The sequence below is a fragment of the Harpia harpyja genome, chromosome 13 (assembly GCF_026419915.1).
Source record: "Harpia harpyja isolate bHarHar1 chromosome 13, bHarHar1 primary haplotype, whole genome shotgun sequence".
NCBI classification, from domain to species: domain Eukaryota; kingdom Metazoa; phylum Chordata; class Aves; order Accipitriformes; family Accipitridae; genus Harpia; species Harpia harpyja.
This window is the reverse complement of record NC_068952.1, coordinates 6,824,954-6,838,052: the sequence shown is the minus strand read 5'-3', so window position 1 is coordinate 6,838,052 and position 13,099 is coordinate 6,824,954.

Here is a 13,099-nt window from a genome sequence, read left to right as displayed (position 1 = left end):
TACAGTACTTGACCCTGTGTCTCATGTTAGATTTGTGCATGCAAGTTTTTTGTGCATGCATCAGTCATCACAGTGATGGCATCACAAATTTCACACTTTTTTGAAATTGTATTTTATGTTTGCCAGTGCCACATTCCACATATAACAATTAATCAAAGAAATCATGATCTTATTTCATTACCTTGCTCCACAAAATTCTGGTAACATTTGTTGTTACTGAATATGTGTCTATATGTGTCAATCAGAGAATTAAATATTGCTGTGATGGGAATGTTTAGAAGACAGGTAAGCCAATTTTAAACTTTTAAACAAAATTTTACTAGACTGACATTCTTTAACTACGCTCTTTATGATAATGCTTAATTCATATCTGTTATCAGTCATTATTACTCTGTAGTCAGTTAATCCTTCACCATCTCTACCTGTGAGCAGGCAGTACCACAGAGCTGATGCAGTGTCTATAGCACAGTTCTTGATTGCCTTGGTCACTGAGGTTGAGGAGATAAGACTCAAAACCTGTCTACCAAGGGAAGCTGAAACAGTAATGAACCTGTTGCATCTCTTCTCCCTGCCCAACCACACTGGGGGTCCTAACCATTTATAAATGTATTGTGTTTATATTGTTCCTAGACAATTGGCCTCAGCCTCTGGGCTAGGTGTTGCAAAAGCTTAATGAGTACTTGCCCAGGCTGCAGCAGGTTCGTTATCCTCTAGCTTGGCTGGGTTGGTTTTTTGGTTTCTTTGTCGAGTTACCTTAGTTAGCTGCTGCTTCTTTTCTCAAGGCAAAAGTAACGTTTGCCCAGCTTTGGGGGTTGTGTTTTATCACTGCCCGGTAACTGTGAGTTATGGGTTCTGGGAGCCTTTGCTTTCAACCCATGGCCATATTTTCAAGACCCTTACTGTCATCCTGCACTTAATCTACATCCCAACAAGAAACGTCTGGTACCAAGGTCCAGTTTACACGGGGAGTTCTCAGAACAAGTTGGTAACAAGCCCAACTGGCCAGGACTGGGGCCCGGTGCAGTTAACATAAGGCACAGTTAGCTTAAAGCTTCTGGTTGATTCTTGGCAGTGGCAATACTAATTTTACTGGACACAAAAATGCTTATGCGCTTATGGTACATTAAGGATGCTTATGCTTCAGTTTAAAACAAGCTAATATTAATGTTTGCTTAGTGTACTTTATCTTTTGTGAGTACAACAGGCCTCTGCTTTAGCTATACTTTTCATACATCTCTCAAGATAGATGAAGAGGTGTGGAGGCAATGTTTGGGAGCAGATTTAGAAAGCGGAAATTGGCTAAATAGATCTGTATCTGTCTCCCAACAGTGTAAGTGCTGTTAATGAGCTGTTGCGACAGCAGGTATGACAGCCTGTAAAATTTACATGCATAAATAATTATTTCTTTTGCTTCTAGAATGCAGAAATGCTTTCTAGTCTGGAAAATCTATGTTAGAAGAAGCAAGATGAACAAGACCAAGTCAGTTTGAATGTAGGTTTTTCATGGGAAAAGAATTAAAGTATACTTCATCTCCTGCTGTACACTTTACCAATTAGTGTCTTATTTTCCTTAAATACTTTATAAATCAACAAAGACCATTATACAAATGCCAGATTACCTGTTGATAACAGCATGGAAGGCTTACTCTAATAAAATTTTTATGGTAATTTTATCTTGCTGTGAAGGAGCTTGGAATTTTAATCTGGAGAAACCTGAGCTTTAATTTGATGTTTGTCTAATGCCAAGCGCACTGGGATTCTGCTTTATGGCTAGGGATTTTTGCTGTAAGATGAAAATAATAATTAATACAGTGTTATATTGTAAAATGAGAGTGGTTGCACCAAATCCAGGCTGAATATAGGCTGAATGAGAAGATGGAATTCAGTCTGTATGCTGAGGTGAGTAAACAAAATCCCACCACACTTCATCTATTCCCCTTAAGGCCATCCTTTATTGGCATGTAAATAATATTTGTATTGTGTAGGTCTGATGATGAAAAAGACATTGTTAACTCTTCACAAGAGATTTTCTTCCCCTTTTATGGAATTGTATCCTATGGTTAAGATTATTCGTACAGGTTTTTAATTAGCCCTTGTGTTAGGAGGAGACTTCTTTCTGGGGTTTATATCAAAATGATTAGCTTTGTGCTGAGAGCATATGGATTTGATCTTTCACTTGTACCTAGGGGTAAGGAACGGGGAAAGGTTGATGGCCTTTTTCTTCCATTTGAACAGTTAAGTGGAAAAGGCATAAACTGTCAGGTAGTCCTTTGTCTGTCTAATTTTAAAGTCACTGAAATATAAAAGATATTCAAGTAAAGAGGGTTTTTAACTGCATAAAATCTGAAAACTGTCATTTATGGAATGTATCATTAAAAATAATATATGATGAGTCAGCTTCTGAAAAAAAAAATCATGTTTTCTCTTTGCTTGGCATTAGTCAGAGACATGTTCATTAATTCTTACATTAATGCTTAACAGATACATAGCGCTTTCCCTAAAAGCAGATTTTTTGTAGGTGGCAAGTTCATCAAAATTCAGTTGGGGCACTTTAAATGACCTGATTATAGATTATTTTTAGTATGTTTTGTCAAAATCAGATTTGTCTTCTGAAATGTTTTTATGTCCTGAAATCATACGACCTTAAACTGTAACCCTTTTATAAACTAGAAAGTTGTCCTGATGCTCTCCACACTTCAGCATGTGAATGAATTTGTGGGGCAGCAGTTCCTGTAAACAAAGATGGTGAAAGAGAGAATAGTCCTTATAGAGTCCATAAATTTGTTTTGCTGAGTTTTGGGGTTTGGTTTTATTCCTCGGTATGTTGCTGCTCACATAAAGTTATTGGACCTTCATATAGGTAGGTTAGGGCAGGACACTTTTTCAAAAGGAAACCACAGAAGGACTTGTAATGCTATGTTGACTACACAGCCTGTTTATGCAACTGATTTTTCCTAAAATGATTTAGATCTCTATGCATTAAGAAAAGCAATTTTAAAGTTATTTTGTTGGAATTGTTCAAATTCTTTATATTTCTTAAACGTCATGTTGAGGCAAAGCTCGTTGAAGTTTCTTCATGCAATAAATACATTTGGTTATGCTATTCCTTATTTTAAAGTCATTAAAAAGAATACTCCAGACATGGATAGTGAAATGCAAACACATTTGAACTGCACGTTGACAGTTTGCTGTCTTTTCTGTCTTCTACGCAAAGGTGCGCACATTGCTTCTCACAAATCAAAAAACAAAAGAAACCTCAGAGTGCCTATGTTTTGATTTGGAGACCGTATAATGGCTTTGTTATCAAAAGCAAGAGGCTGAGATCTTAGCCCACTTATACATTTATTCTGCCTATTATAGTGCTCCTTTTTGGTGTGTATTCCCCCACAGAACTTGAGCTTAAGATGTAGTTGTCGGGAGCATCTGCTGAAGAGACACCCTCCCTTTGAATATCCCAGTGCTATCAGCCAAAGACATAAACCTCAGTGCTGCTTCTCATCACCTTACAAGTCTTTGCTGGTACTTAGTGTGACATATTTTAATGGTGTTATAAAGGACTTATCTGTTAAATAAAGGAACATCTGATATCATTTTAGTTGTCCTAAATTCTCAGATTTTGGATTACTCATGGTTTCAGTTATTTATGCCACTGAACAATCGGTTATGTTAATCCATACAAAACTGTCTCAGATCTATAGAAATTATTTTCAAAGAGGAGAGAGAGTTTAAAGGAATCTTACGTAAAATAAAAAGAAAACAAATATTCTAGAAAAGACCAAGCACTTAGAAGCTCTCTGGACTTGCTGGGGTAGAACATAAGATTATGCCTCATGAAAAAAGTGCTATATCTAGTTGTTCAAGGATTTTCTCAAGTGTTAAAAACTGGTCCTTCACCTTTTAAAAAAAAATAAAACCTTTAGACAACAAAGGAAATCAGGAATGTCAAAACCAAAGCAACACTGGTCTCCTAGCCACCTCCCTTGATGCCTTTTAGATTCAAGGTCCGTAAATCTTCTATAGCCTGACTGATCTGAAGGGTAGCTCAACAAGGACCCATTCAGCAGCTGATGATAAAAGCCACCAGGACATCATTTGGTATCTCAGTGCTCACTTGCTACTGACTGCTGTTCTTGCAAATGTGGTGAGAGTGGTCTAAGTCTTGCTGATTCCACTGTTGATTGCTAGAGTGCTGTTATTCATAGTAGCTGCTCCAGTACTTTCCTATGACAGTCCATAACTTGTCCCCGTTCCCCGTAGTACCACAATCAACCACATTCTGTTTGATGTGAGAACTTACTAGTGAGCATCAGCATTTTTTCTTTTTTTATGGTATCAGCACTAAGCTCTATTTTGCTCACATCTAAAATTATTTGTAGCCTGGTACCCAGCATTGGTATTAACCCTTTTAGGGTGTGAGAAAAACTCCCCAGCTTGCAAGAACTATGTCAGCAACAAAAACTAGATCCTGACCATGTTTTCCTTCCTTGCCAACCAAGAGGGACTGATCTAGGAGTATAATTCAGATGAATAAACACAAGAAAGCTCTCTTCACAGTGTTTGATAGCAGTCTACATACTTGCAAAGATACTATAATAACATCTGCTCTGGAGGTATGGGTTGTGGATGAAATCTGTAACCAATGGATTTACTCTCACTTCTGATTAAGGTTAAGTAGATCACCTGTTAACAGGAACTTAACCAGACATAGCCATGTTACTATGACAAACCCCTTTCTTCAGAAAGAGAAGACAGCTACTTTCAGATTTCAGAAAGACCTTACCAAATAGAGCAAAGTCCTACAAGTAAAAATAAAAACTCAAATAATAAAAGGAGTTCTTTAGTAGTAAAACCTGCTAATAAGTAAAAACAGTACAAATAGAAATATCAAATTATTGTCTTCTGGACAAGATATGATTTTATCAATTGGGATTCTTCTAAGTTTTTACTTTAAATTTTTCCATAATATTTGAAGGTGAAATTACGTTTTTTTTTATCACAGAGAAGGTTAACTTCTGTCAAAAATAGTACTGGAGGAAATTCTGCATATGAAAAAAAAAAAAATCTGGCATTTCAGTCAATGAAGTTGTTCAGACCTTTCGGACACCATTTTTCTGGAATGTCAGCAAAGATGAAAATAACCAAAGTTCCACCATTTTGAAATCATAAGAGTATTGTGTACTTTTAAATAAACAGAGTTTAAGACCTCTGAGCATTTCTACTTAGTCTAAAATAAAACTAACACAAGCTGTAGCCTTACTAGAGGCAATTCTTTTACCCCTCTAACAAGATCCAGATCAAGGAAGAACTACAAGTTTCTACAAGTTTTTTCCTTCTCTGTTTACTTCTCCATTATATCACCAGTCCCCTAACAACCTCAGGGCAGGTAATTTGTTCATTCCAATTGACAAATGCTATGGATTTTTCTGTGTCACTTTTTTGGGTATAACATTTCAGGAACATCAACAGGGTTATTAAACAGACAGTCCTTCAGTTGCTCTGCTTCCTCTGCTTCCTCCACTTTTATCTTCATTCTTTGTTCTTATTTAGGGCTTCCTCTGTCCCAAGCGTAAGGGTCTTGGTTATTTTGCATTTTGAAACTGGGACCTGCTTTTTGGGCTGGTTCTTTTTGATGTGTGAATTAGGTATGTGCTATCCCTAGTATACTGCTTGCTATGACATTCTGGCGAGTTTTTTTAACTCATTTCCCCCTACAGCAAAGTATTTAAATTTCTTGGAATCCTTTATGTCAACACACTGGTCACGTGATATAGCTTCAGCAAGGGACCTATGTGCAACCCATGTCAACTACCCTTGTTTTATGGTGAAGGAACTGAGAAGTGAAGGAAGAAGACCTGCTTTTTACATTGTTTGCTGAAAGTTCAGGGACATTCACAGTACAACCACCATCCTGAAGAATGCTCCAGACCAAAATGTTAATTTAGTATACAGAAGATGCACAAAAGTAGAATAGGAGAGTAGGTAAGAGAAAAGATACTTACTGTGCAGTAACTCTAATTCCTTGAGAAAATTCCCCAAGAGGCAAGGCTGAAGTTTTTGCTGTGTGAACTTTCTCCATCTGGTTTGAGCAGCTCTACAGGAACCTGTGTCATGATTCTTTACTATGAAGGCTGCAATGAAGAAGGGTGAAAACAGTGTCTAAACCCATGACCAGATTGGGAACTACTTGTAGGAACAGGCCTATGCTACCAAAAGAATGCATGTGTCACAGGATCATGTGCAGCTTAAGTGGCAATGGTACTTTAACTGTAGAAGAATATTTTCAGCAAGTCTATATTTAAGCCCCTGAAGTATGTGCACTGCTATATAAAATGAAGCAATATCTGTCCTGAAAAGTTAACATTATAATAACAAAACATTGAGGGAGAACCTGAGAGGGAAGTAATACTGAAAATCTTGATATCATAAACCAAGAATTTTTAGGCAGGCTTTGAAATATTTTAAAATGATTGAACAGGATGACAAGTTGAATAAATGTGAGAAAATACAATTTTGTGCTCTTTACAGCAGTTTGCCTTTTTGATAATGCTATTTCTCAGAGCTGCAGTAGTTTAGAGTGTGTTTAAGTAATTGCCTGAAATCGAGTTTCTTATTCTATTTCGTCTTACATATGACTGTGCATACTTGAAGAACATTGCAGCTGCAAGTAGAATGTGTTAAAGTAATCCTTACCCTAACAAAATCCTAACAATTCTTGGTAGACAACTGATTGCAGTTAAGAGTTAGACATTTTATTGTACAGAATAAAACTTATATTTTTTTTCTCTTTCAATGTTAAATTCACAGACGGCGCATCTTCTGTCTCTTTAGTAGTTCAATGGCACATGCAGAATCCTGCAGCAGACAGTTTATATTATTATCTTAGCATGGTGAATAATGCTAACATTGCAAACATCAAAATCAACACTACAAAAGCAAGTATCTTCAGAATATTTCAAGAACATTCTAGTTAAGTATACAAATGCTGTGAAATAAGTTGTAGGAACAACTACTGAAAAGCATATCCATATGATCAAAGGCAAAAATTTAACTATCAGAAAGACTGCCTTCCATATTTTGACAGCCTTCCATTTGGTTAATATAACACATTTATCTATGAGTAATAAAATTGAAGAAATTAATTCACATCTCTTTCAATTAAGTGGATTTATAGCTGGTAAGACATAAACACTGATGAAGATAAATGAGAATATGTTATGTGATTGTATTCCATATTTAAAATTCAGTCATACTTTGAAATCAAATGTTTCTTCTTGACAATAATGTCTCTAGACATTTATAATGTCTGCTTGGCACTCCGAACTGCATTTTGTGTAAGTCATAGTTCTGTCTCGAAGCGACATGTACAATAGCCTGTATGCATATTCATAAAGTGGGTATGCATGTGTCTACTCTGTCAAGACTTTTTATTAGGCTGGTCTGTGGTGGGCGCACCAATGCTTCTCTTCCCTTTCTCCTGAATACATGAGAAGTATGATAGAGTCATTCTAATTCCTTTCAGTTACCAAGTAGTGACAGACCATTTCATGTCTACGTTTTTCAAATGATTCAGCCACCTGTGACTCCTCCTATGACTTCTTTAAATATTACACCATTTCTGAACCATCCAGCACAGATACAGTACTTGATGGAGCGGTCCTGCAATTATTTCTGTGAAGGATTGCAGAACCAGAGGCTTACTTTTGGAATCATCCACCATGCAAATGCACATTGCTCAAGGAAATTATGCCCAGTAACTTTAATGTCTGAAGTCTGTAGTCTAGATTTCCTGCTCTTTTCCTCTGCATGTAACCTCAGAATAACTGATATATTTGTGGTTCTGCATGTGCTAAGACTAAGATGGCGTTGCATGTGCTCTACCTTGTATCCCTGCACATTCCACAAGATGCTTGTTCTATGGTAATTAAAGGAGGAATCTCAGAAGTAAAGTCAGGAATCACAAGTGATAAAACCACTGCATTTCATTTTCCCCCTTCTTTATCATGACAACTTCCCACAGTGTTCCATAAATCTGTCTTTCAGAATGCCTCACATTGCCTGTCTTTGCCTGGGATTTCTGTTTGCTTGCATTTTCAGCAGTCTCTCCATGTAATCTTACACTCTTGCTGACACATGTGTTCTTGTTAGCAATATTTGTGCAATATTTACTGAATATAAGATTGATTTTATCTTAATGTTTCATACCTCTTTCACTCTTTAGACACAAAATAGTAAAAACTGTCTGGTAAAGCTGAGATTTCCAGCTTGTTCTCATTACCTTGTTCCTTTTGGCTTTTGTACTGCATTCTTCTGCTCATTTCATAGCAAATATACATAAAGATTTAAACACTGTAGAATCTTTTTTTCTGTCCTGGGTAATATTCTGAGGGATGAGAGTTGTGTGTATAGACAGAAACATTTGTCCAGCCCTTTTAAATTAAGTTTAAGTGATCTTACTGAGAGCTCTTGGGAAAATATTTTCCTGCACGTAGGGCTTGAGCAGTACTTACACTGATACAGGCTTGAAGCATGTGTGACATCCCACTGACCTCAGTTAGACTGAAATACAGATCTCTCTAGGCTCAGAACCTTGTACAATATAAATAAAGTGTAGTTCAATGTGGTCAAAGAGTTTACATGTATATAAAAGTAGAAGAGAAATTATGAGCTTGGAAACTGAAGATACATTTTTCTCTGTTGCATGTCATTGATTTTTGGATTTTCTTCTCATATAAAAAACTAAGAAATGTTTCCACATTGACTTTCAGTATTGATAGGTAAATGAAAACATATGTACAGCTAGAGAATATAAATTTCTGATTTAAAATGCATTAAAACTTATAAAATATTTAGTGACAAAGAATCAGATGACCAAATAGCAAATTAACTGTTATTCTTCTCCTCATTGTAAGCCTCAAATTTACAAAAAAATTATTCAAGGGGATAATATAACAGCTTACTACATTGTAGAAAGAATGAGTTCTTCAAGAATATTAGTAGTCCTTTTCAAATATAATATTCTGTTTGAAATTCCTGCCTCTTTGGAAAGACTTTTTAATGAAATGTGAATAAAACATAATGTGTTGCTTGACAGTTTTAGGTATTTTTTAAATATCATTATGGGATTAACTGCATACAATTAATTTAATCTTAGAAATCAGCATATGCAGGACAGCAAGCAGAGCAATCATTGTTGCCAGTAATTGGCCAACTCAGGTAGAGAATTTCGTATAGTTTCACAATAAAATTTTGATAAGTGTGTCCATATCAAATCAATAACTCATTACATTCGTAGCTATGCTTCCTTGAAATCACACACTGGGGATAGTGAAAAACTGTTAACAATTTCAGATTTTAGTATCTTTTCAGTAGAATCCAATGTACCTTAACAACCAAACTGAGTTTAACTTTGCTTTATTCATTTACATAAACACAGCTTACTGCCAGCATCAGTATTTTCTACTTAAATTTTTGCCAATAATATAATGTGTATTAATATTTATTAACATATAAAATGCCATGAATTAGAGGCATGAGATCAGAGAAGACATAATTGAAAACTGAATTTTTTTCTCTGATGCCTTTTTTGTTAAATCTTTTTTCCTCAAAAATTTGGGTGCTGGTTTGGTTTTTTTTTCACAAAAATTTATATCAGGATTTTTTTTTCCTAACAAAGTAGGTATAGAGGAGGCTCCAGACTAGACAGTAGGTCTGATTGATAGCTTAGGGCATTTATCTGTAATTTGAGACACGTGGGTTGAAATCATTGTTTTTCCAGATCCATTGCATTTGGAAATTAAGCAGTTTCTGTTTGGAATTAGCAATATTTCATGGGTACATCTACCTAGTGTTTTGAATGCAGTTATGAGCTTGTTGTATCCATGATTTGAATTAGTAAGATGCAGTGCATCAGAATTTTTTTGAATTTTTTTTTGTTGGTTGGTTGGGGCTTTTTTCCAAAACAGAATTGGAAAGGAGTGCTGGATGATCTAATGTGATTAATTTCAGAATTGCTTCAAGACATTGATTTCAATAAAAAAGAAGGGAAAAACTCATGATGGCTGTTCTGTCAATGCCACCTTAATTAATATTGGCAATCTGTGTTGTGTTGATATAATATTACTTTGGCCCTACAGGTGGAGGGAAGACTCAAATTGAAAGATTTTAAGAAAAATCTTTGGTATTTTTACATACTAGAGATTTTGAAATAAAAGATCAGATGCTGAGTTTGCTTTGCACATAAGGTTTTTGGGATGCTTGCTGCTTATAGTTTAGTTTTAAGAGGATGACTTTGCAGAAAAAAAAATGTCCTAGTTTATGCAGAATTATGAGACAAACTTTTAAAAGTAAATGAAGTAACGTATTTATTTGAGTTTTTCGAAATTTCATCAGAATTGTTCTTCTTGTCCACACATCTTAACCTTAAAAGAGAACTATTGCAGTCCTGGAAGGCATTCCTGCCACATCTGTGGATGATTTTGAACAAGATGTGGAAGTTAAGATAAAACTAACAGAAATCAGCTGCTATTTTTGTAGGAATTATGTTTGAGTCCTGCATAACTTAACGTTAACTTGTTAACTGGATTAGCTATAGAAATTTTACAAGCTTGATCAATTTAAATCTGTTTTCAACTATCATATGAAACAATTTTGGAAGTTGCTTTTCCAAATAAAAAGTTAATCTAATAAATTAACCTATTGTGTCACCGAAGATGTATTGCGTTTTTATTATTTATTAGAATGGAATCAATATTTCATCTTCAGAAAGCTGCAGATACCTGTCACGTGTTATGTTGTACATTTTTAGGCATGGATACAGACACTGCAAATATCTAGACATCTGAACAGCTTCTTACACAAAGAAATGTTTCTGCTTTCTGAGGAGGAGTGCTAAGGTTGGCTGTAAGGGTTCATTTTGTTTTCTGGCTGGATCTCAGTGTTACTTGATCAAACTTGAGAGCTTGTTTTAATTATGGCCCCTAATAATTTAATTACCAGCCTCCCCAGAGTCTGCTGTGCTTTTTGGGACCCTAAAATTCCAGGATCTGTAGATGTGCTCCAGATAATCCTGTTCTGCTCCAGCAGGTCACCTTTGCCAAAACTTGTAAAAAAAAAAAATTCAAAGAAAAGGTTTCTGACTGTATTATTTCTATTACAGGGGAATTTCCCAGCCTCAGCTGAGGTTAGGAACTTAAATCCTTTCCTTGCCACAGCTATCTCATCTGGTGTAAATGACTGGAATGAGAATAAGAAACTCCTCTTCCATAATCATTGGGAAATTTCAGCACTAGGCAGTACTTTCCAGCTTATTATTGTGCTCAAGGAAATCTCTGGAAAGGGTGCAAAACTCTGAGCTAATAGCTTATGCAGTAGAAAGAAAGCTTTGAAATGTCTGACCCTGAGAAATATGTACATCTGCCATAACTATTCCTGATGATGAACTTTTGTTATGCTGCTAGTAATGGCAGCTCAAGCATGGGCATTAGAGTTGTGTTTTACAATTACCAATTTTTGTGCTGGTTGTTTCTAGAGTGTGATAAATTTTTTTGAAAAGCAAATTGTTAAACTAAGGCATATGGAGAAAAAAATAGTGCTTTCATCTGTCTCTCAATAAAAACCAAAATTAATAATAAAATTACTATTAAAGAATGGAATGAAACCTTTGTTTGCATCTTGCTCATTTGCAGAATGTTTCTTTCAGCATGCAGTTGTGTGTGTATGATGACTTGATATAAATATGCTAGAGCTGACTCAAGCTGTATGGGAAGAGGAAGCATTCTCTAACTAAAATTAACAACTTGATTGCAAAGACTAATCGAGTTTGCTTTGTTATGGGGTTTTTTTTCTATGAAAAGATAGATTCTATTTACAGGCCAAAATTAGCAGTCCTAGTCATGCTATGTAACCTTTTCCACCTCCAACAGTTATTTTTCTTTGCCATTTGACAGCTGTAGCGCACAAGGTGAGGGAAAACACTTCTGGCAAAAATGCTAAGATTAGACATTCAGAAAAGTTTGACTTTGCAGCCTATTCTTCTAAATAATATTTGCATATTCTGAATTGTACACAGAGTGCTTAATAGCAACGTGGTTAACTGGGATAGAGCACAACCTTTCTGTCTTCAAGTCATAGGGTAAACGTGTCCATTCCAACCACAGGTGCCTTTGCACTGTTTGACAAAAGGAAATTTTCTCAAGTCTCTGCATATACAGCTGGTGAGCTCTGGCAGCTCTGTGGGTACCTGAGAATATATGGGAGAGAAGGCTTGCTCCAAGCTTGGACTACCCAGCAGCAAAGTGGATAAGAGAGCTCTTGGTACCAAGCCATCCATGCATTGGTCCTTCCTTCTGTGCTGCAACCATCCAGTGGGAGGTTGCTGATATGCTCTGGCTTTGAAAATAGTATCCCTTCTTCAGAAGAGGATGATTTTAGGACTTCTTGGAACCATAAAGCTGGCTGACTTGTAAACTGTGCACCAAGTTTTACAGGCTACCTCCTGTAGCTCTGTGCCAAGAGGCTGGATGGCAGATACTGGATCTATGTGAAAATTACTGATTTTCCTTTCCTGTGCTTTCCCCTCACTTTGGTTAGTAACTGCAGCAAAGGAAAGGTCAAAGTCACCCGAGAATGACTCAGGCAACCAAATACACTGCGTTTATTCTTTTGATTTCTTAAGTTCAGGCTTGCAAGTTATCAAAAGCTTTTTGTCAGATCTGAATTTAATGTCATGACATTTTAAGGTTATATCATTGAGCTCCAGAGACACCTCTCCTAGCTTTCTCTTCAACCTCCTTTTCAGGCTGTTTCCAGTCTGATGTGTGCTGGAGGCTGATGACACTCTCGTGTGTTGGAGGTAACAACTGCATACCTGGCAAGTCTGGCTCTCTCTCACAGGATCCTTGAAAAATTACAGACAGTTCTTGTCCCTTCAGAGGGACTGAGTTTTTTCAATGACAAAACAAATTAAATGATCCTGTTTATTTAAGTAATTGCAGGCAGCTTACCCTAAACTATTTCATGTTATTTGAGTCTTCACACTCAGATGTCTGCAATACCTTTTGTTTCTGGCACCTTTGCCATCACAGCCCTCTTACTATCGGAA